This window comes from Pinus tabuliformis, chromosome 6 (genome assembly GCF_031772625.1).
Source record: "Pinus tabuliformis cultivar Carrire ecotype Pingquan chromosome 6, CPIR1, whole genome shotgun sequence".
Taxonomy (NCBI): domain Eukaryota; kingdom Viridiplantae; phylum Streptophyta; class Pinopsida; order Pinales; family Pinaceae; genus Pinus; species Pinus tabuliformis.
Genome location: NC_142292.1, coordinates 738,118 through 762,146, shown reverse-complemented (window position 1 = coordinate 762,146; position 24,029 = coordinate 738,118).

Sequence of the window (24,029 nt, the reverse complement as noted above, 5' to 3'; positions counted from 1 at the left end):
GGTGGCACGAGCATCAACGTTCCAATGGAAGGTTTTTGACTTGGGATGCCTTCAAAAAAGCTCTTATAGAGCGCTTTGACCGTAAATCAAATCTTGTGGATAATCACACACAGACAGACACACTGATCCGGATTTAAACAGGAACGCAACAAATTACAGAGATAACTATATACACAAAGATGCAGCGGAAATAATACTTCATTTCATTAATGGAAAATACTGAAATATGCTTACAACCAGAAATGGAAATAGACTAGCTAGGGCGATGGTAGCTTATCTCTGAGAAGAGATGTGATGGCTACATGCCTCTGAACTGTGTTACAATGAGGCTCGAAGGCCTATTTATTGTTGAGAAACAATGGAAAACCCTTAACATTCCAAAACCTAGCCCTAGGAGATGAAACGCCAAACTGTGGGCCTCGTTTGAGGGTAAGTTGGTACATCAACTTCCCGGGGTCGTAACTTTGGCATATGATCTCCGTTTGACGCGTACAATAGCTCAGTAGAAAGATCTATCCGAGCACTATCATTGTTGGAACGGGCAACATCGGTCCATTCAATGGACCCATGTTGCCCCTGGATTCCCCAAAAAACGTCGTTTAGGGCCTCAAAACGGCTCCGGAAGTTCAGGACCCGAAAAACTGCTAAAAATAGTAAGTTGTGCTACAATTAAGGAAACTGAAAATGCTGAGAAAGACAATGGTGGGGGCCCAGGTGGACTTGGCAGGTGGCCACCAATATCCACCTGGATCACACACAGCCTAGCAAAGCTTTTATTTTTACAGGAAAGAAGGAAACCAAGGAACCAAAAGGGTTATTTTTGGCTGGTATCTCTGTATTGCAGGTTCATGGATTGATTTAGAAGGAGAAAATCATTGTGTCTATCAATCCGAGTTGCAAACAAAATCTTATAAATGTCAACTTGGCAAAGAAATTGCAAGTCCCAGCAAAACAAATTGAACATACACAGGTTGATGATAAAGATGTTAAAATCTATAAGGATTTGAAGCTTTCTATGGATAAGTATGTGTTTCATGGTGATTTTTATGCTTCAGATATGGATAACATGGATGTTGTTTTGAGATACCCTTGGATGGAATCTGTGGGTACTATCAATATTAATGTGCAGAAGAAATTCCTAAAGCTATGGTATAAAAAGAAGAAAATTACATTACAGGATATTTCCATCCATAAACAGGTAGAGCACATGGAGGCTGAAGCAGAAGATGTTCAAGGGACTGACATATCAGATGATGAACCTTTGATGATCGACAATCAAACACAAACAGAGGTTGCAGAAGAAAAGGTTACATGTGATGATACATCAGAGGAGGGCTCAGTGGTTGAAGTCATATTGAAAAAGAAGACACCACAACAGGTACCACAGCAGGGTGAAGTCAAGCAAAAGCCATCGTGGGTTAAAACTTCAACATATCATCACCCACATCACCCCGCAAGACAACCATCATGGAAACCAAGTAGTCACATGATGGATAGAAAGGAGAGACGATCCACCTACTACACATCAACACAGAAGAGCTGCCACGGTCAACTTCCATCTCAAGCGAGCGAGGCACCAGTGAGATCGAGGGTTCACCTTTCTCTTGGATGGCTAGATGCACGTGCATGGTATCAGTGGACTACTCTTTTGAGTAGATCTTATTATTTGTGTTCTTCCCATGTTTCGGGGACGAAACTTGCTTAGGGGGGTGGAATGTTATATACCTAGGGGGAATAATATGGGGTACCAAGGGAGGTACCCAAGGTAATAATGTAATAATGGGATGGGCCATAGTAATAAATAAGGTGGTTAACCAATGTCATGTAAGGGACCACAAGTAGTTAATAATAATGTAATGGGCCCATGGTATTAGTTGATGGTATGAGGAAACCATGGTAATGATGCATGGTATTGTATGTATGAGGCCTATATAGAGGCTAGAGACTCCACATGGAGGATATGAAGTGAAGTATTATTGTATGAACAGGCATATGGCTTGTGGAGTGCTCTCCTTCCTTAAGGAGTGAATGTATGGTGTTGCCCTACCTTAAGGGTTTGATCAATAAAGAGAATCATTTCTATCTATTTCAATCTTATTGTTCTTGGGTTATTTCTGTTCTCGTATATTTTTGGATCAGATCTACAACAATTGGTATCAGAGCTACAACATTTCCCCACACATTGTGGGGTTTGTCCCTGGCTAGCCGCCACATCTTGTGTCTCTTGTCTTGGCTTGTTTTCTGTCGATCGTTTAATGTTCTATCTGCTCTTTACTTTATGTACATGTGATTGCTAATCGGTGGAATATAATAAGAAAAATAAGTAAACTTTTATAAGCATAGAACATACCATAACTTAACATGGTATCAGAGCTGAGGTGAAGACAAAGCCCGAGCAAGAGCAAGAGCAATCATTGAAGAGAAGATTGGCAAGGCTATCCTAAAAGAACTATGGGGTCCTCAACACTCTTTCCTGCCGAAGACAAGCTCCGTGAGAAAGCTGACTATCACGGATGGAAGATGTCTATCGATCTAACCCTTGAAGATCAAGGAGTGCTGGACCATGTAAGAGGCAATATTGTTGAGCCTTCATCAAATGCATTTGTTGTTGCCTTGAACAAATGGAAAAATGGAGAAGTCAAAACAAAGAAGATCATCTGGGACTCTATCGACAAGCGCTTGGTGGCCTACATCTCTGATCTAGACACCTCCAAGGAAATCTACGACAGACTGGTGAGTTTATTTAAAGTTAATGATGCAAATAAAGTTTTGTTTCTTAGAAATAAGTTGAGGGAAATCAAGAAGGGTAAAGATGAAAGTATGCAAGAATACTTCTTAAGAATCATCGAGATCAAGAACGATCTCCTATCTATTGGGGAAACCATTACTGACAGAGAAATGGCACTCACAACTCTCGGAGGATTACCATCTGAATGGTATGTGTTCAGGACTACTCTTCTGAACAATAATGTAATTCCTAGTTTCGAGGAATTAATGGCTAGATGCATTCAAGAAGAAACAAGGGAAGAAGAGCAAGAAATGCCCATGCCTAAAGGTCCTCCTGCTGCTTTTTTCTTCTCATGCTAAGAAAAGAAATAATTCTAGGTCTAAATCAAAAGGAAAGGCTGGATCTAAGGGTGGAAGAAAAGGATGATGTTACATCTGCGATAAAGCAGGTCACTATGCAAGGGAGTGCCCTGATAGAAAGGACTCACACCGGGACAATGATCAAAATCACTCTGATGGCAAATGAAAGGAATGACAAATTCAACAGCAAAGGTAAGAGGAGCGCTGGGGATCGAGGAAGAGGACAACCATTCAAGAAGGCTAGAAAGTCCAGGATGTATTAAATGCACCTGACCTCAAAAGGAACCTAGTGTCCATCTCGGCAATGGAAGACAAAGGCTACAAGGTAACCTTCAGCGATGGCAAGGTATGTATATGGAAAAATAATGTTAAAGATGCCTTTACTCTTGGGTTTAGTGTTGATTCATTATATCAGGTCGATGGAAGTCTGCTAGGTGTCATGGCTTATGACACATCTCTTCAGTCCGAACTTTGGCATTAGAGGTTTTCCCCCTTCATTATAAAGCTATACTCGGTGTAAGACAAATGGTGATAGGGATGCCTGAATTCTGAATAGAGAATGAAGGTGTATGTCCAGGATGTGCTGAAGGAAAGCTCAAAAGGGGACCATTCCCCTCAAGCCAAATCAAGACCTCTGATATATTACAATTGGTTCACTCAGGCATACCTGAGGTTGGCATTAAGAGGGAGACTACTACACCACATACTCCTGAGCAGAATGGTGTGGTGGGAAGGAAGAACCGCACGATGATGGAAGCTGTCTGGGCCATGCTACATGATCAAAGACTTCTGATGTTTCTATGGGCTGAAACTACAATCACCGTCGTATATGTACAAAATTGATGCCCTCATCAAGCATTGGGTTCCAAGACTCCTAAAGAAAATTTCACCGCAAGGTGAACAATCTTTCGACTTTGAGGAGCTCTCAAGAAGCCAACACCAGGGAACCGAAAGAAAAGGATGATGAATCAATGCCTGATGTAGAAGAACCCATGGATCTGATATATTCTCATCCACATGAGCCTTCCTCTTCTAGGAAGAGGCCTTCATGGCTTAGGGGGATACTTGATGATGCTAAAGGACATGTTGCACCCTGAGGAACCTTCCGTCAAAGTAAGAAACTTAACAGGTATCAGGGATACCTGATCATCATGAGCACGATCATACAAAATGAACCTTCATCATTCTCAGATGTCATCAAGCATTAACTATGGAAGGATGTTATGACCATAGAATATGAGTCTATTATGGAGAATGATGTCTGGGAAGTAGTTCCCAAACCCTGGACAAGACAATTGTTACTTCAAAATGGCTTTACAAGATAAAGCATGCAGCAGATGGAAGTACGGAAAAGTATAAGGCTCGTTTTGTTGCTCGTGGTTTCTCCTAGAAGGAAGGTATAGACTATGATGAGATATTTGCACCTGTTGGCAGATATACGACCATCTGCTCAATCATAGCCCTTGTGGCTTCACAAGAATGGAACCTACATCAGATGGATGTTAAGACTGAGTTCTTGCATGGTTCTATCAAAGAAGAGGTCTATGTGGAGCAACCTGAAGGATTTGAGATTTATGATTGAAAATCTCATGTATGCAGGTTGAAGAAGGCTCTCTATGGGCTGAAGCAAGCACCCTGAGCATGGTATGAGAGGATCGATAGCTACATGATGAAGCTAGATTCACTAGGAGTGAAGCTAATCCTAACCTTTACTTTAAGGTTGAAGATGACAAGCCTCTCATACTGGTGTTGTATGTGGATGACCTATTTCTAACAGGTGCAAACCCTCTCATTCACAAATGTTAGAGGGAGATGTCTTTTGAATTTGAAATAAAGGACCAAGGACTTGAAGTGTGGCAGAAGCCAAGGGAAATTTTCCTATCTCAAGGAAAATATGTGGTAAATATATTGGAAAGATTCGGTATGATGGATTGCAAGCCTATGACTACCTCGAGGATCTTAACTTTTAGAAGTTATATGGTAGTGATGTCGACCAGACTTGGGAAATGCCTCTGAGTTTCAAAAACTCATTCGCATTGATGTTCTTGGTGAACCTCCGTCCGAACATATGTTTTGCAGTTAGCATTGTGAGCTCATATTTGGTTGAGCCTCACTGGATTGATGCCAAGAATCTTCTGAGATGTCTTCAGGACACAATCTCTCATGGATTAAGATACACTTCCGGAGATGTGAGACTACTTGGATATATTGATGTTGATTGGGCAGGTAGTGTGGTGGACCGTAAGAGCACTTCCGGGTGTTGTTTCACCTTAGGGATCTGCTTCAATATCGTGGATGAGCAGGAAGCAGAAGTCGGTGGCTTTGAGCACCGCCGAAGCCAGATATATTGTTGCTAGCATAACCTCGTGTGAGGTAGTCTGGTTGCGAAAGCTCTTCAGTGAGCTGTTTGGATTTACATTGGATACCACTGTGATTCTCTATAACAACCAGAGGTGGGATTTGATTATTGAGGAATCTCGTATTCGTCGATTGCTCCAGCAGATAGACATCATCTGGGATATGGTAAGTTGATGAGCAAGGAGGCTCCATCGCATTAAGATTATGTACAGGTTGATACACCTTGTCAAAGCCCCGAGGAAAGATCTAATCTGTGATTTTCCCAAACGACTTGGAGTCGGCAAGAAACCTTTGTACAAGGGTCCTGCATGTTGCATACATTGAGCTCTGGGAGCTTTAAGGGCTTGTGGTTCCTACTGGAGCAACATATGACCACAGGGTGACTCACCCTCCCCTGGTGGTGCACACTGGAACAAGATGATTCGCTCTCTTGTGGGACAAGATGATTCGCTCTCTTGTGGAACAGGATGATTCGCTCTCCTATGTAGCAGGATGATTATTTCTCCTGTGAGGCCTAGATTGATGTGTTCTCCATGGCAGCCTGGATTGATGTGTTCTCCACGGTGATTGTAGCAGGATTGATGTGTTCTCCTGTGAGGCCTGGATTGATGTGTTCTCCATGGCAATTGTAGCAGGATTGATGTGTTCTCTTTTGAGGCTTGGATTGATGTGTTCTCCATGGCAATTGTAGCAGGATTGATGTGTTCTCCTGTGAGGACAGGATTGATTAGTTCTCCTGTCGAGGCATCCTACCCATGCAGTCTGGGACTCATGGGAAGTACCTCTCATCTGATCAATGAGCAGGGAAATGAAGTTAGGGACCATAGTAGTACCGATGGACGCATCGTTGTAACTATCGTACTCCCTACGCTAGGATGACCTCCATTGATCTGGGATCAATGATATTGGTCTAGGACCAGTGGTAGGAGTTGTACCATACTATGACGCTGACTTCGGGTCGGTTGAGACTGGTATGGGATCAGTGGTACATACTCTAAGACTGACTTTGAGTCAGTGGATGATGATATTGGTCTGGGACCATTGGAGTTGTACTCACTATGACGCTGACTTTGGGTTGGTTGAGACTGGTCTGGGACAAGTGGTACATACTCTGAGACTGACTTTGAGTCAGTATGATACATCCTCGATCATTTCTTCTTCTTCATAATTCGGACAAAAGCAGAGCAGAAAAGAACAATGCAAGAGCAGAGCAGAACAGAGCAAAATAGTACAGATCAGTGCAGGGCAGAACAAGACAAAGCAAAACATGCAGAATAGAGCAGAGCAGGGCAAGGGTCAGGCTGTACAGGGCAGTGCATTTGATGGATGAATAGTAATGACCGATAGACAGATTGCAGATGAAGTTCTCCATGGTTGAGAGGGAGTGTTAAAATTGGAAACCAGGGAAAAACTTCATTTGGATCATCTTATTCATGGCTAATAATATTTTTATTAGATTCCTCTCGTTGAGAGGTGTAGGATTGATATAAAGATCATCCGATTCCGATAAGTATTCACGGAGATATGAATTTATTTTGATTATGGAATTATTATCAAGCCGACCTACAACTCATGTAGGCTCAGAAGCCCAACAGTCGCATCTATTCACCCACCAACGTTGTGTATAAATATAATAGGACTTTTCCTCATTTTAACTCACTCATCTCATCACATCTCTCTCTCTCTACTGCGCAGATATGAGTCTCTTCTCTACTACGCTGAAATGGGTCTCTCTCTCTCACACATGTGAAGTCGGAAGTTGTTGAATTTGAAGCTACAACTACAGAAGCAAAGATTGACTTGTGTGGCCTAGAATATCTCCTCTTTGGAACTGCGTTGTAGGTTCATCTGAACCTCCTCTGAAAGCCACAACTTTTGGTGGTGGAATGAAGTCAATCCGATGAATGGTTTGCAAGATATCGACTGCCCTAGTTTGAAGCCGGAAACTGCTGAAACTGAAGCTGCAACTGCAGAAGTAAAGATTGACTTGCGTGGCCTAGAAGATCTCCTCTTTGGAACTACGTTGTAGGTTCATCTGAATCTCCTTTGAAATCCAAAACTTTTGGTGGTGGAATGAAGTCAATCCGACAAATAGTTTGCAAGATATCGACTGCCCTAGTTTGAAGCCGGAAACTGCTGAAACTGAAGCTGCAACTTCAGAAGTAAAGATTGACTTGCGTGGCCTAGAAGATCTCCTCTTTGGAACTGCGATGTAGGTTCATCTGAATCTCCTTTGAAAGCCGAAACTTTTGGTGGTGGAATGAAGTCAATCCGACGAACGATTTGCAAGATATCGACTGCCCTAGTTTGAAGTCGGAAACTGTTGAAACTGAAGCTGCAACTGCAGAAGTAAAGATTGACTTGTGTGGCCTAGAAGATCTCCTCATCTGAACTGCATTGCAGGTTCATCTGAACCTCCTCTGGAAGCCGAAACTTTTGGTGGTGGAATGAAGTCAATCCGACGGTCAGTTTGTGAGATATCGTCTGCCCTAGTTTGAAAATGAAGTCGCTAATGCTGATGTTGCTGATCTAGGGTTTGCTACTGTTGATATGAATCAGATTTATTGTACTATTTCTCTCTGCTGAATTATTGAAGAGAATATTTGATCAAAGGGTTTCCCCACACATTGTGGGGTTTGTCCCTGGCTAGCCACCACATCTTGTGTCTCTTGTCTTGGCTTGTTTTCTGTCGATCGTTTAATGTTCTATATGCACTTTACTTTATGTACATGTGATTGCTAATCGGTGGAATATAATAAGAAAAAGAAGTAAACTGTTATAAGCATAGAACATACCATAACTTAACAAAAATAGCAACAAGAAATGCTAATTATAGGAGTGCTAAAAATAACATTGCTATAAATAGCATTTTGGGATACATTCCAATTTTAGTTAGTCCTTGAACTAAAATTGAGAATTAAAATTAGAATTTGATCTTAGCAACTGTTTGAAAAATAATTAATTAATTCATCTTGAGTTAATTAGTTGGAGAAAATCAAACGTGAAGTCTATGTGAAGACATGCTACAGTTATCCCTTTGATTGAGGAAGTTATCCCTTAACTAAGGAGATAAGGATGATTTGTATTTTGAGTTGTAATTAGTTAGCTCAATTAATTGAGTTAAGTCCAATTAGATTAGTTCCAACAGTTTGTGGAACTGATTGTGAGTTCAGTTAGCTAATGCATGCATGCATGTAACTAGTGTACTTGAGATAACTGAATATTCTCTCATAAATAACTCATGCATGTCAGTTTAGTCAGAGACCCAGTTGAGATCAAAGGATGGGACATTGTAATATCAGTTGCAGGAATATTCTCATGAGGATATCTCTTGCATGCAGAAGGAATTCTTTCCTTGAGGATTGTGCAATTATTTCTAAGGTTGGAGAGTAGTGTGTGAGGTAATTCACACAGGTGGCAGCTTTTGGACCCCAAGAGAAACTGCGCAAGGAAATAGGAGGCTTGGAGGATTGAAGGAAGGCATATGTTGTGTCTATTCAATCTATGAGATGTATTGAGGGATTGTACTGAGAGCCGGATAGCTTGTGAGCTAAAGCTTTGTGTAATCTCTAAGATATTTTCACTTGTTTGATAATACAGATAACGAGGTTTTGAGCTAAGGCTTTCCCCAGAGTATTCTTCTATGTTCATGTGTGATTGATTTCTCATTCTCTGTTATATGTGTTCTAATTGATCTTGCTCAAATTGATTAAGCTTCCGCAAGTTTGTTTATAGAAATAGATCAAGTATTTTGCTTTAGTATATTGCATTATCAATTGATCTACAGTGAGAATTTCTACAAGATGACTGCCACATGCACCAGAATGGCAGTCATTCAGGACTCTCTCAACCTCCTCCAGAGTGAGACAACGATGAAGAATTGAATCGACATCGATGCTGTATAAAGTATCTCCAATGATGTGGTAAGGTTGGGATTGACTCTGAATGCATTGGTGATCATTCTTGGTCAACGCAGACCAGAAGGTGGATGTCTGGAGATACACGATGATATCACTGTACCAGGGATCGAGAGTGCTAATTAGGAAAAGAGTCTCGTCTGGGAGTTGCTCATTAGCACTAGTAGGAAGAGAAGTAGAGGGAAGAGAGAAAATCAACTCAGCGAAGGCCAGTGATTTCTTAGAATTGGCAGTAGTGAACACCAAATCGAATTCTTGGGGGATGACAATCCACTTAGAATACTTGCCCCCCAGTAACTAAAGAGCTAGGATTTAGGTCATGGGGTTGCATTCAGAAATCACAGTGGTAGTGCAGAGGAGAATGTAATGCTGAAAGCACTGAACAAACTATACGAAAGCAAAAGCCAACTTCTCAACGTGAGAATAATGCGTCTCAGTGTCAAGGATATTGCGACTAAGGTAGTAAATAACATGTTCATTACCTTCATCATCATCTTGTGCCAACACCATAGTGATGGTACTAGAGGTTTTAGCTAAATAAAGGAAGTAATCGTTGATAGTTCAGAGCGTGCAACAAAGGAGAATTTATGAGGACAACTTTTAGGTCTTCGAAATAATTTTGGGCAGCCTCATCCCAAGCAAATGGGGTTCCTTGCTTGAGCAACTGGGTGAACCCTGAAGCTAGCTCAGCATAGTTTGGTATGAAACGACAGAGGTAATTTTCTTTTCCCTGCAGACTCTGCAATTGATGCAACGAAGATGGAGGGGGTAAATTAACAATGGTCGCAACTTTAAGAGGATTAAGGTGAGGAGTCGTCTGGACTCGACGCAGAAGACACATTTATGAGGATTCAACCTAATGTTGTAGTGTTTACAGCGAAGAAAAATTTGCTGGAGATGATCAAGATGATCATGGAGCCTACAAGAATGAGTGAAGAGATCATCCAAGTAAGGTTGAATGATGTTTCGAATGTTGTGGAACACATAAGACATCGCTCTCTGAAATGTAGCCCCAACATTCTTAAGGCTAAAAGGGAGATATTTATATGTGAAGGCCCCCCACAAAAAAATAAAGGTTGTCTTATCTTGATCAGTCGACGCAATGTTTATATAGTTGTAACCAGAAAAACCATCCATAAAGGAAAATAATTCACTCCCAGCACATTCATCAATGATCTGGTCAATGAAGGGAGTGGGGTAATTATCCTTTAGATAGGCATGATTGAGATCACGGTAATCGACGAAAACGTGAATAGTGCCTTGTTTCTTTTATCACCGGTACAATATTTGACACCCAATATGTAAAAGGGATTCGATAAATAAATCCAACTTTAAGAAGTTTTTCAACTTCACCCTTGATGGTTGCCACTTTTATAGGGTGCACTAGACGAAACCGTTGGCGAACGGGCTTCACATGAGGGTAAGTCAGAATTTCGTGCACGACTATACTTGGGTCATGTGGAGCGATAAAAAGGTGTCTTTTGAACTCCTAGTTACCTTCACATTAATTATCAACCCAGGGACGAATTTTTATTTCAAGAGTGTACTCTGTCTGAGGCGGCTATTTACTTAAGAGCAATGTTGTGCAGTATAGTGCTTAAAACCCACAAGTAAATGAAAGCTGGAAACAAAATCTAAAGCAAGAAACTGAAATGTTCTAAACTAAATCATTCATTCAAACAACCATCAATCGAGGATATGGTAGCAATGACTCAGTCCTCTAGAAATTGATGAAGGAAAAGGAATTAGAGTATGGATCATGGATCTGGGAACATAATAGCGTCTGCTGTGTCTCACGACAGCCTTGATCCTCCTCTCACACCAAAGCAATAAATGCAAGGAAAAGGAATGGCAAAAAGCAGCATGAAACGAAATGGAAAGCAGTAAATGAAACAGCAATTAAAAGAACTAAATCTCGCGAGTTAAAACTGAACTCTCATTCCGCAATCAAATAACAATCGGCAAAAGCAATTCCAATGAACTTTACTTTATGAGACGATATTTACAAATGAATTATGGAACAGCAATAATCAAATGAAACAACAGCAATCAAATGGAACAGCAATCCTTAATGAATTACAAAATAACAACTATCACCCGTATGTACATGATTTACATTAATATAGCAATCTGAAAGTATTGAATGATATAACTATATTTCTGAACGAAGGAACATTGTCCTCAAGCCTCACAAATACTATTTCATAAGAATCTAATGATGATAATATTCATACCAATTTCCTGCTATGGAAATAGATGCAATTCGAATAGATTCACTTTGCGTAATACAGAGACATGAGTGAAGGAACGTATTCAGATTTAGATATTAATCATGAAGCATAGTCTGTCATATAAAAGATATATCAGATTGCTGAAACAATAGAAAGAAACAAGCCAAACCCAAATCACCGTATGATACAACAGCGGCAAGTGTCCGTTGGAGCTGGGCCCGTAGCTTCCAATGGCACCGCCGTAAACTTACTTCAGATGCAGGGAGAAATAAACGCCAAGCCTTTTACATTAATTGCATTATCAAAAGTATAACAGGATCGGGTCTCAACGAAACTTAATAATCAAAGTCTGTTCTGAAATTTATCATTACAAAATACAATCGTTCCCTTCCGCCCCCGCCTCTGATCTTTGGTTTCCTTTTAAATAAAGAAGGATCAGAGCATGGATAAGTACAATCATGATTTCTCTTACAAATTTAGGTTGATTCTAACCCATTGATCAACAAGAACAAGGCGGATTTAGGTTTGCAGCTAAGATTTGGAGGGCGGCCGCAACAGCAAATCTCAGAAAATCGTGCTCAAAGAACCCTGCGTTTCTCCCTGTACAAGCCGAATTTGGGCAATATGTTCTCTTCGAAGATAATTGGGCCCGTTCTGGACAAAACCCATGTTCCGGATTTTCCAAATTCGTCTTCGTTTGCTCAGAATCTTAACCGCAAAACTGTCACTCCTTAAACCAGCGAATTTCTGAGTTGGCTGATTTAAAAATCAAATCTTCAATCTGGAAGTTACTTTGGAGGCTAAAAATGGTAGATAAGGTTACAACCAACTTATTAGAACTATCATTGGTAAAATAATGCATAATAATCAATTTATTAAAAATAAAAGAGAATAAATAACATTCATCCATGAGAGCATCAATTAGTTATAAAATGGATTTAAATGATAAATTATAATAAATGTCATGATGAAGAATGGTGGAAATGGGTGGAATAAACCTTCACAAGTGAGAATAATCATGGCATATTAACGACCCCACACACCCCCACACTCAATATGTTGCATGTCCTCATGCAACGAAAACTGAATATATTGCATGTCCTCATGCAACCCAAAGACAAAAACCATGTGTTAACCAAGCAATAAAAAAATATGTTCCTCTCAGCTCATGAAATGGATAGAACAAATGAATTCTTCCTTCACTTTTAGTAATCTTGATGAAGGCATAACAATTTTTACATTGACATTCAACTATATGTATGAAGTTGCAGCAAAATATGATATAGATAACAGCAAACTTCATTAAGCATTTTCTCAAAACTACAAACCAGATTTTGTTGAAATGTTGCAAGTAAATTTACAATACATGAATGTCTCTATGATCCAAAAATCAAATCGTTTTGATGCACGGATCATGGGATATAAACAAAATGGCCGTAGGTGCGAGTTCATGAATTCCGAAATTTTATGAACCAATATTTCTTGAAATTGTGTGGGTTTGTATTAATGATACGTATGTGTTTTCCAAAAATTACAAGAATTGGTTTCATAGCTTTAAAAATATGTGGAAATCAATTTCTGCACTGTGTAAAAATGAAATTGTATGCCTTAAATAAGGAAGAAAGTAGAAAACATCCATCATGTATAGCAATTCCTCCCCCTCTCTGAAAAATTAGCATGTCCTCATGCGAGGCTAGAAAACAAAGAGAGGTGGTTGCTACCAGCTGTAGAATTCTATGCTTGGTGTAAAACAACATGAAATAAGGGAGGTGTTGAGAATGGATAAGAATAACAATGGATGATAAAGAATATGAATGACGTGGGTATAAGAAAGAAATGAATGAAAAGAACACTCCCCCACACTCGAAAATGACATGCTACTGAAAAAGGGGAAGTGGTAAAGATGTGGAATGAAGGATGACAAATAATGCTCAAAATGGATTTGCATTAGATTCTCCTAAATTTATAATAAATTAGAAAACTATGCAATTTTACCTCAAGGTTTACTTCCAAAAATGTGGAATGACATATAAATACTGGCAGTTGTTGAAGCTGATGGAGGCAGAGTTGGTGCTAAAAGTGATGCAAAAAGGTGGAATCCAGGGAAGCACATCATGTCTGAAGAATTGTTCACGTTCACGAGCCTCTACTGTGAAGTGCAATAGTGTGGTCATGCTACGAATAGAATTCTGCCCATACTGGTTGTTCTCCTGTAAACAAAGCACTATTTTGCATACAATGTTCTTGAATCCATAGTGTTAGCTTGGAATAGCAACAGATAAAATGCATGCAAAATTGCAATTAGAAAAACTTATGTATACATGCAATACTAATATGTTGTCAAATCAACAAAGTATGGCAAAGTGTAGTAATCATATCGCATGCGATTCCATAAGGCATACATTCCCCCCCTCCAATTGGAAAATGGGTTCCATAACCATAAAGCATATGAAAGGGTGGTGTTGATGGCAAGGCAATGGAATGAACAATATATCAGTAAGGGAGGTAGAGTACACTTATGAAGGATAGGACGGGGAAAATTATGGTTATATTGAGAGCAAAGTGTGTAAAGATAGTTATGAATAAGAGATAGGACGCGTTGGATTGATGATAGTTTATACAAAATGAAAAAGGACAACAATATGCTAAAAAGATGCTTTGCTGACGGTATTCTAGCTGAAAATGATGTGATTGATCATAAAACAATTTCTCATGCATAAAGGTTCAAACAGGGAAAAAGTTAAGGAAATAACTTCTCTGATAAAAAGAAAATAAGAAAAGGGTATTATAATAATAATTGACGAAAAGATATAACTTCAATACCATAAGCAGAGCCGCTGCTGCCAGCAGGCGTCCATAGCCTCGGCAGGGTTGCTTTTTAACCCATATGAGCCAGGATCCTCAATTTATAAATGGAGAGTTTTAGTGTTGTTCTACAGAAGAGATCAGTGTGCTGGCGTGGTAACCAGATAACCACACTGCCATTCACTAGGAGGTAGCAAAAGTGATCAGGCCGGCTCGTGATGAGACCTCCTGTTCCAAGGATAATTTGGTTATCCAATGGATCATAACCCTGGTGTGGTGGCCATAATGGGAATGTCACTTTGTTACAGCCTTATGAACATGGTAGGCTGGCTCGTAATGAGACCCCCTATCCTCCATCTGCGAACAAAATTTTGTTGTTATTACACATTTTTATGATAAAAAGAGGGAGGCTCAGTACTCCTTAAGAGCAGGGATGGCGGAAGAAGTTGAACATGTCAATATAAAAAAATATACCCATAATCTCTTTTATTACAGACAGAGAAGATTATAACCAGGAAGGGTGGAACCAGCATGGTATTAAGATGATCAATCAGTATCATGTACAACAGAAAACAATGCAGTAAAGGAATATATAAATAATTGTGTCCCTTTTAAAAAGAATCTATCATCAAGGAGCTGTCCTTTTTAAAGATCATAACGTGAATAATATTAACTTTGCTTCAAAAGAATCCATAATTCCTGTCCTCATAAAAGTAGTGTACTTCATGCCATGAAAGAGAATCAGGAGAATGTGGTTGAGCTGAACTATGAATAATCCCACAAGAGAAAGGAAAGGGTTGCCCTCAAAAATATTCCCAAAGTGTTGCTCTTTTGAATGAACAGCAAAAACACTCAAAAAGTGGTGTTCCGTGTAGGGAACATCAAAGAAAATGCACACCAAAAAACAAAAATACACAGAAAACGTGAAAATGCAAATGTCGTTCCTTTTGAAAGAGAAGAATCCATGCAAGCAAAAACTCGAACAGCAAAAACTCAAACTGCTGTTCATTTTTCAGTTCCTTTTGAAAAAGGAACAGCAAAAAAACTCAAACTGTTGTTCCTTTTGAAAAAGGAATAGCAAAAACACGCACTGTTGTTCCTTTTGAAAAAGGAACAGCAAAAACTCAAACTGCTGTTCCTTTTTCATTCCTTTTGAAAAAGGAACAGCAAAAACACATCAAATATTGTTCCTTTTGAAAAAGGAACAGCAAAAACACACCCAACGTGAAAGTGCAGAAGTGCTGTTCCATTTCGAAAAGGAACAGCAGTTGTTCCATTTCGAAAAGGAACAGCAAAATGTCAAAGTGCAAAAAAAATGATGTTCCATTTCGAAAAGGAACAGCAAAATGTAAAAGTGCAAAAAGTGTTGTTCCATTTCAAAAAGGAACAGCAAAATGTGAAAGTGCAAAAAGTGTTGTTCCATTTCGAAAAGGAACAGCAAAATGTGAAAGTGCAAAAAAATGCTGTTCCATTTCGAAAAGGAACAGCAAAATGTAAAAATGCAAAAAGTGTTGTTCCATTTCGAAAAGGAACAGCAAAATGTGAAAGTGGAAAAAGTGCTGTTCCATTTCGAAAAGGAACAGCAAAATGTGAAAGTGGAAAAAGTGCTGTTTCATTTCGAAAAGGAACAACAAAATGTAAAAGTGCAAAAAGTGTTGTTCCATTTCGAAAAGGAACAGCAAAATGTGAAAGTGGAAAAAATGCTGTTCCATTTCGAAAAGGAACAGCAAAATGAACTGTGAAAAAGGAACAGCAAAATTAATGGCTGAACCAAAAAGTGTTATTCCTTTAGAAAATAAATAACAAAACGAAAATGATGTCCCTTTGAAAAAGGAACAGCAGGAACGACAAAAATGCACACAAATGATGTTCCTTCAAAAAAGGAACAGCAAAATACACAACCATAAAATGCAAACACGCAAAGAATGAATTAGCTGTTCACTGCAGTGATGCTGAGGATGAGTTGCACTTTGAATGAATCAACACCTGAAACACAAAATATAAGAGAAATTAGAAAAGAAACAACAAAAAACAGTATGTAAATAAATAAATTGAGTTGCAACAGCTATGATGTTATGTCAAAAAAATGATCTATTTGAAAAATGTTTTGGCAGCAGTGACAAGACATGAATCTTGAAATTGAAATCAATTCTTCATTTGTTCTATTATGAATCCGTTGGGTAATGATTTGGATAAAATTCTTTTGTTTTATAAAAATTTCTTTGAAAAATCACTCGTCCATAAGTTGACCTTCTTTATTTTCCCAGGACCTGCAAAAAACGAGTATCTACCTGCAATAAAACATTAAATCATGGATAAAGAGAGGTGATCGGGCTCCCCTAATCCAAGAATTATGCAAAAAATAGCAAGTAGTTATTCTGTATAACAAATCCATAGAGAAAATAACAAAGTAAAATTTATTTGTTACCTGCGGGAGAGCAGTGGCCAATCATACTAACCTGCAGTGTTTTAATCACAACTTCTTTGTTTTTCGTCCAAATTGAGTGATTCCAAAGCCAAATGAGAGCTAATTCAAAGGTGTATCTCCAATAGAAACAGGTTTTAAAAACTCAATGATATGATATGTCAAATTTGTTTAAAACAACCTGCATAATAGAGTCATTTTCGATTACCCGGCTTAGACCAACAGTTGATATTTCAAGCGTAACTTTTTCGTTTGATGTCGGATTCAAATGATTCAAATTGGAAATGAAAGTAGATTCATTTATTGATCTCCAATAGAAACAGGTTTTGAATACAAGAAGAATTGATAGGTCAAATATTGTAAGGAACAGCTGGAAAGACATAGTTTTAAGGGTGCTGATTTATGATAGACAGTCAGTATTTTGATCATAACTTCCCCATACGATATCGAAAATGAGTGATTCCAATTGCATTGTAAACTAGATTCGTAGGGGAATCTACCATAGAAACAAGTTTTAAAAATTCATTCATTTAGGCCTCCAAAAACTGACTGTCCCAACTCTGTTCCTGAGCTGCCCGCTAGACATCCGGTCAATGTTTTGGCTCTAACTTTTTCGTTTCAAATCCAAATTGAGTGATTCAAATTGGGTTAGAAATTAGACATCAAGGGCTACCTAGGATAGAAACAGGTTTTAAAAATATTCACTTTTGGTCCCTCAAAACATGACTGTCCCGACTGTTTTTCCAGAAAGTTCATCAAGCCCGCAAGCCAAAAAAATGAAATTCAAGCATTTTTTCAAATTGGTGATAAAAATGAAAATGAGTGTTTGTAGAACTTATTATTTCCATTATGATTCATCTACATACACAAATTATAAAAAGAATTATCACCGATGTTAATTTGCATAGCATGTTGCAACAAAAACCCTAGTTTTACAAAAGAGCAAAATGCACTTATTTATGTCTTTATTTTGTTTTATTTTATTTTCTACACTAACCTATTTTGATTTGAAAAATGAATATGACTACGTGTATGAATACTTCCAGTGAAGCCATTTTCGAAATACGGCTTCACGTATGCACATACCCAATTTTGAAAAATGCATGTTAATAGATATTAGGGTATGAGAAGGTGGCTTCCCTTGAAAAAATGATATCAAAAATTGTTGAAGCATGGAGTGATGTTGGAAATAAATGATGGAGTGAAACCAATCTTCAATGTATGCATTACTTTGTTGATTTCTCATATCCATCAGATCATGAAGTCCTTGGTCTTTTAAAATAACTTGTTGATGCATCCTACAAGAAACCCTAGCTTCTACAATTTTTGCATTTGAAACATTCTGAATCTCATTGTAGGTTTTCTCTAATGACACATGTGAGATAGAATGGGTGGGAAGGGTGGGTAAATTTTCCAGCTCAACATTGTAAGCATGTTGTACTGGTTTATTATGGTGGGGGTGTGAAATTAGTTGAGCAAGAGCATTTTGATGATGTGGCTGATTGGGTTGTGTGAATGGGCAAGCAAGGTGTTGTGAAAGAGCTGGTGGAGAATATGGAGAATGTGCTTGTGCTACAAGATGAGGGAGAGTAGTCATGCCATCATAAGATGAACCATGCCCAACTTGTAAACAAGATAGGTGGTTATATTGAAATTGACATGGCTGCCCTAACACATTAGCATTCCATAATGGATTATGCAAGTATGACAATGAAGAAAAAGTGTTTTGAACCATACCTGTAGGCCTTGTTGCTGCTTTCTTATCTCTTTGATATGGCACTTCCATCATAGATAAGGAAGAGTGAGTATCTATGAGATGCTCCTTTCGGTCATGAGAACAAAACATTTCATCACATTCTTCATTTTTATGAACCTGCAAAACATCCAATTTTTCATTTAGAGAGCTAATAAAATCAACTTTAAAATGTTCAAACAACACATTGATTTCAGCTCTTATGTCTCCTGTTCTTGTAGCAGATTTGGAAAACAAAGAAAAAACATCTCTAGGATTCTTACCAGCCTTGGAGATTCCTCTTGAATACCTTATGCACAACTCACAAACATCATCATATGATAACTGAAAAACATCACCTTTTCCTATCAGATTTAAAAGTTCTAAAAATTCATCTTTGATTCCTTTAAGAAGGCGTGTTTTTAAGATCTCTTTTTCCAAATGCTTATATTTTGATTTTTGAAGGTTATAATGAAATCGATCTACATAATCCTCCAAACTTTCATCTTCCCCTTGTATCATATCGAAAATATCTTCATTGGCTTTGCAATAGTCTTGGTACTTCTTCAAGAATATGTTCTTCATGTCCTCCCATGATTGGATGCAATTCCCACCTAGGCTCATGAACCATCGGAGAGCTGCTCCTTTTAGAGTAAGAGGAAACACTTTCAATCTTTGATCATTAGTACAATAATCATATCCTCTACAAAGTATTTCAAACTCAAACATAAATGTATGTGGATCTTCATTTGCTAAACCATGAAAATTTGGTAAAGATGGGGGAATTATGTGCATTTGTGTTACTCCTCCTAGATCTTTGATAGGAAATTCAAAAGTAGAAACGTGAGCCATTTCTTACCATAGTTTAAGACGTTCTTCATGTGTTTCTTCGAGGCTCCTTCTTCAAATGTTCCTGTCAATCGGTTAGTGAAATGGGTGGTGCTTACATCACCACTTGTGTGAGATCATGTGATTCATTTTTTTTTTTAAATTCCTATCTTTTTTTCTAGTTATTCACACAAAAATTCAAACATCTATTTCCACTCTAGGTTCTTTAAGAGTCCTGCTGGAAAGCGGACGGGGGAGCAGGGCTTTTACATGCTCCGTACGCAGGTTCTTACCTTCCGTTTTTAAGATCCAACTCTTCCCTAGCAGGCACTCATCAGATTCACACTACTCTTTAGAAATGGCTACACTCTCCCCAGCAACGGCGCCAAAATGTGGAGCGATAAAAAGGTGTCTTTTGAACTCCTAGTTACCTTCACATTAATTATCAACCCAGGGACGACTTTTTATTTCAAGAGTGTACTCTGTCTGAGGCGGCTATTTACTTAAGAGCAATGTTGTGCAGTATAGTGCTTAAAACCCACAAGTAAATGAAAGCTGGAAACAAAATCTAAAGCAAGAAACTGAAATGTTCTAAACTAAATCATTCATTCAAACAACCATCAATCGAGGATATGGTAGCAATGACTCAGTCCTCTAGAAATTGATGAAGGAAAAGGAATTAGAGTATGGATCATGGATCTGGGAACATAATAGCGTCTGCTGTGTCTCACGACAGCCTTGATCCTCCTCTCACACCAAAGCAATAAATGCAAGGAAAAAGAATGGCAAAAAGCAGCATGAAACGAAATGGAAAGCAGTAAATGAAACAGCAATTAAAAGAACTAAATCTCGCGAGTTAAAACTGAACTCTCATTCCGCAATCAAATAACAATCGGCAAAAGCAATTCCAATGAACTTTACTTTATGAGACGATATTTACAAATGAATTATGGAACAGCAATAATCAAATGAAACAACAGCAATCAAATGGAACAGCAATCCTTAATGAATTACAAAATAACAACTATCACCCATATGTACATGATTTACATTAATATAGCAATCTGAAAGTATTGAATGATATAACTATATTTCTGAACGAAGGAACATTGTCCTCAAGCCTCACAAATACTATTTCATAAGAATCTAATGATGATAATATTCATACCAATTTCCTGCTATGGAAATAGATGCAATTCGAATAGATTCACTTTGCGTAATACAGAGACATGAGTGAAGGAACGTATTCAGATTTAGATATTAATCATGAAGCATAGTCTGTCATATAAAAGATATATCAGATTGTTGAAACAATAGAAAGAAACAAGCCAAACCCAAATCACCGTATGATACAACAGCGGCAAGTGTCCGTTGGAGCCGGGCCCGTAGCTTCCAATGGCACCGCCGTAAACTTACTTCAGATGCAGGGAGAAATAAACGCCAAGCCTTTTACATTAATTGCATTATCAAAAGTATAACAGGATCGGGTCTCAACGAAACTTAATAATCAAAGTCTGTTCTGAAATTTATCATTACAAAATACAATCGTTCCCTTCTGCCCCCGCCTCTGATCTTTGGTTTCCTTTTAAATAAAGAAGGATCAGAGCATGGATAAGTACAATCATGATTTCTCTTACAAATTTAGGTTGATTCTAACCCATTGATCAACAAGAACAAGGCGGATTTAGGTTTGCAGCTAAGATTTGGAGGGCGGCCGCAACAGCAAATCTCAGAAAATCGTGCTCAAAGAACCCTGCGTTTCTCCCTGTACAAGCCGAATTTGGGCAATCTGTTCTTTTTGAAGATAATTGGGCCCGTTCTGGACAAAACCCATGTTCCGGATTTTCCAAATTCGTCTTCGTTTGCTCAGAATCTTAACCGCACAACTGTCACTCCTTAAACCAGCGAATTTCTGAGTTGGCTGATTTAAAAATCAAATCTTCAATCTGGAAGTTGCTTTGGAGGCTAAAAATGGTAGATAAGGTTACAACCAACTTATTAGAACTATCATTGGTAAAATAATGCATAATAATCAATTTATTAAAAATAAAAGAGAATAAATAACATTCATCCATGAGAGCATCAATTAGTTATAAAATGGATTTAAATGATAAATTATAATAAATGTCATGATGAAGAATGGTGGAAATGGGTGGAATAAACCTTCACAAGTGAGAATAACCATGGCATATTAACGACCCCACAGGTCAATGTCGGGAATTTCTTCATATGACCATGCAAAAAAAATCCCAGAACTCTTGGAACAAATGAGTATATAGCTTGATCTCATCAGGAGAACAAGTTACCCCGATATGGACATTTTCAATGACACTAGGCTTGACAGCAATATCAATTGGCATCGTTTGGGTAATTTTACCCATGTTCCCTTCCAACCAAACTTCATGAGTCATGATCGGTGTCTGAAGTGGTAGGGTTGGGAACTGAGAAATAAATTCTCAATACAAGTAGACATGACCGTCGGGCCAGGCAAGAACGAGGAATGATGATGAGTTTCATTCCAAGGTACTTCCTCCAGAGACATAACTTCCATGATACTCTCATCAGAAAGAAAAGTCTTGGCTAAGGGATCGAGGGATTATGAAGAACCAAGCCACGAGGATTGAGAATACACATCAAGAGATGTTCTCAAAATAGGATGATCAGAGGAAACCGAAGTTGAGGCTGAAACAATCTCCACATAGTTAATTTCGGTGGGACTTAACGACATAACCTCGCCCCATTTATCAACAATATCTAGTGAGGGAATGACCCAAGGATAAGACCTGATAGAGATCATGTTGACAGAGGCAACATGAGGAGGTGGGAGTGGAAAAATACCCATCAAGGCAAGATCTTTAAAGAGTCCTGCCCCCACACTCTCATAAGGAGCACATGTGTGTTTTACATAAGGAACATTTCCATCCCAGTAGGAAGAGGCAAAGAAGGACAATTGGTCAACTGTGACTATCTTCCCTTGATGCGGAGAACGAATCACACGGAAAAGGGAGGAGGCTACAACATGCATGGCATGAGTCCAACTCCATCCGAGTAGAAGACTATAGTAAATATTAGCGTCAACGATCTCTACTTTGATGTGTACTGTCTTTCCATCCAAAGTAATGGCAAGGTTAGGAAGGACACCGAATGGTCACGAATCGCGTCCGTCAGAAGCTTCCAAAGTGTTAGGGGACTAGTTCAGAGTAGGAGAACAAATTTCCTTCCAACAAGCGACAAACATGATGCAGGTAGAAGCACCTTCATCGATGATGGTCCTATGAATGGTAATCTCATTTATGATCACCTGAATGAGAAAGGAAATCTGATGAGGTAAATGTGGAACGTGGTTTTCCATATCAAAATATATGATATTAGAGTCAATTGGATCAATACCCCCAATAGCTGACAGTAATGATTTCTGCTGAGAAGGACAACTTTGAAGGACCTCGAGAGTAGACATAGTTGATGGCTCTTGAGCCAAATATTCAACAATGTTATAATGTTGAGCGACTCGAGCATTTGGATTGTACGAGGAATTTCGTAGCACACGTCGAGAAGGTGGTCAAATGGAGGAATTAGGATTAGGTCGCGCTATATGGAGAGGACCAAAACTGGACGGGGTAGAAGAAGAATGGGTACCTTCTTTCTCTTTCCCTACTGTCAGGGTAGGAGTTTGATAATCTTTTGACCTGGTAGCCACGTTAATCAGTGTATTCATCATGAACACTTGTGAACCTAAGGAAGTAGACGACTGAGGCTGGTCTACCATTTGGTTCAGTTGGGACAGGAAGGGCTCATTCAGGACAGTTGGGGTCCCTTTGAGAAAACGACTAACTTCGGATAGTCTGGGACAATCCTTAGTATAGTGATCCTCCTCACAGATGAGGCATGGATATTTTGGCTTCCGTTGGGAAGCATCACCAGCAGACGACTTAGGAGGGCCCTGTTTTAGGGCATCGGCTTTACCCTTGCCTTTGCCTTTCTTCTTACCTTTAGGGGATTTTTCCGCTCGAGTACACTGGACAATGTGAACGTTGGAGGTTTTACCAGGGCCTGGTGAATTGCGAGAGGAATCATTGGAAGCAGTGTTGGAGACCAAAGTTTATTTGGAAGAATATTTTGTGGGGGTTTGATCACTGAACCAATTACTCCATAAATAGGAGGTGTAGCCGAGACTTAGATGTTGCCAAATCAGCTGATGGTCTTGGTGCATCGGGTAACATATCATAATATGTGCCAGATTGTGAATAGACGAGGTCTAGATACTGGGCACGCGCGATGGCTTGTTCCTCAGTGATGCATCCACCCATAGCAACGTCCTCGGCAATTTTTCTGACAAATGATTTGGTGAACCACTCAGTAAATAACTGATCAGCAATCGCAAACTTAATCAGGTCACGCCTACGTCTCCATTTATGGATGTGATTAGAGATGTGGGTCGCAATTTCTTACTTGAGCGACGTTAGCGGATGGGTGCTAGTTTCATAGCGAACCAACAACTGGAAATGTGTGAGAAAGGCCATGGTGAGAGTGTTAAAGTCATGATAGGTATTTCGAGGCAGCACAATATACCACTTAGTTGCAGCACCTGTAAGAGAAAGCCAAAGACGAATGGAATCATCAATGTAGAAATTCGAGCACTAGATGTG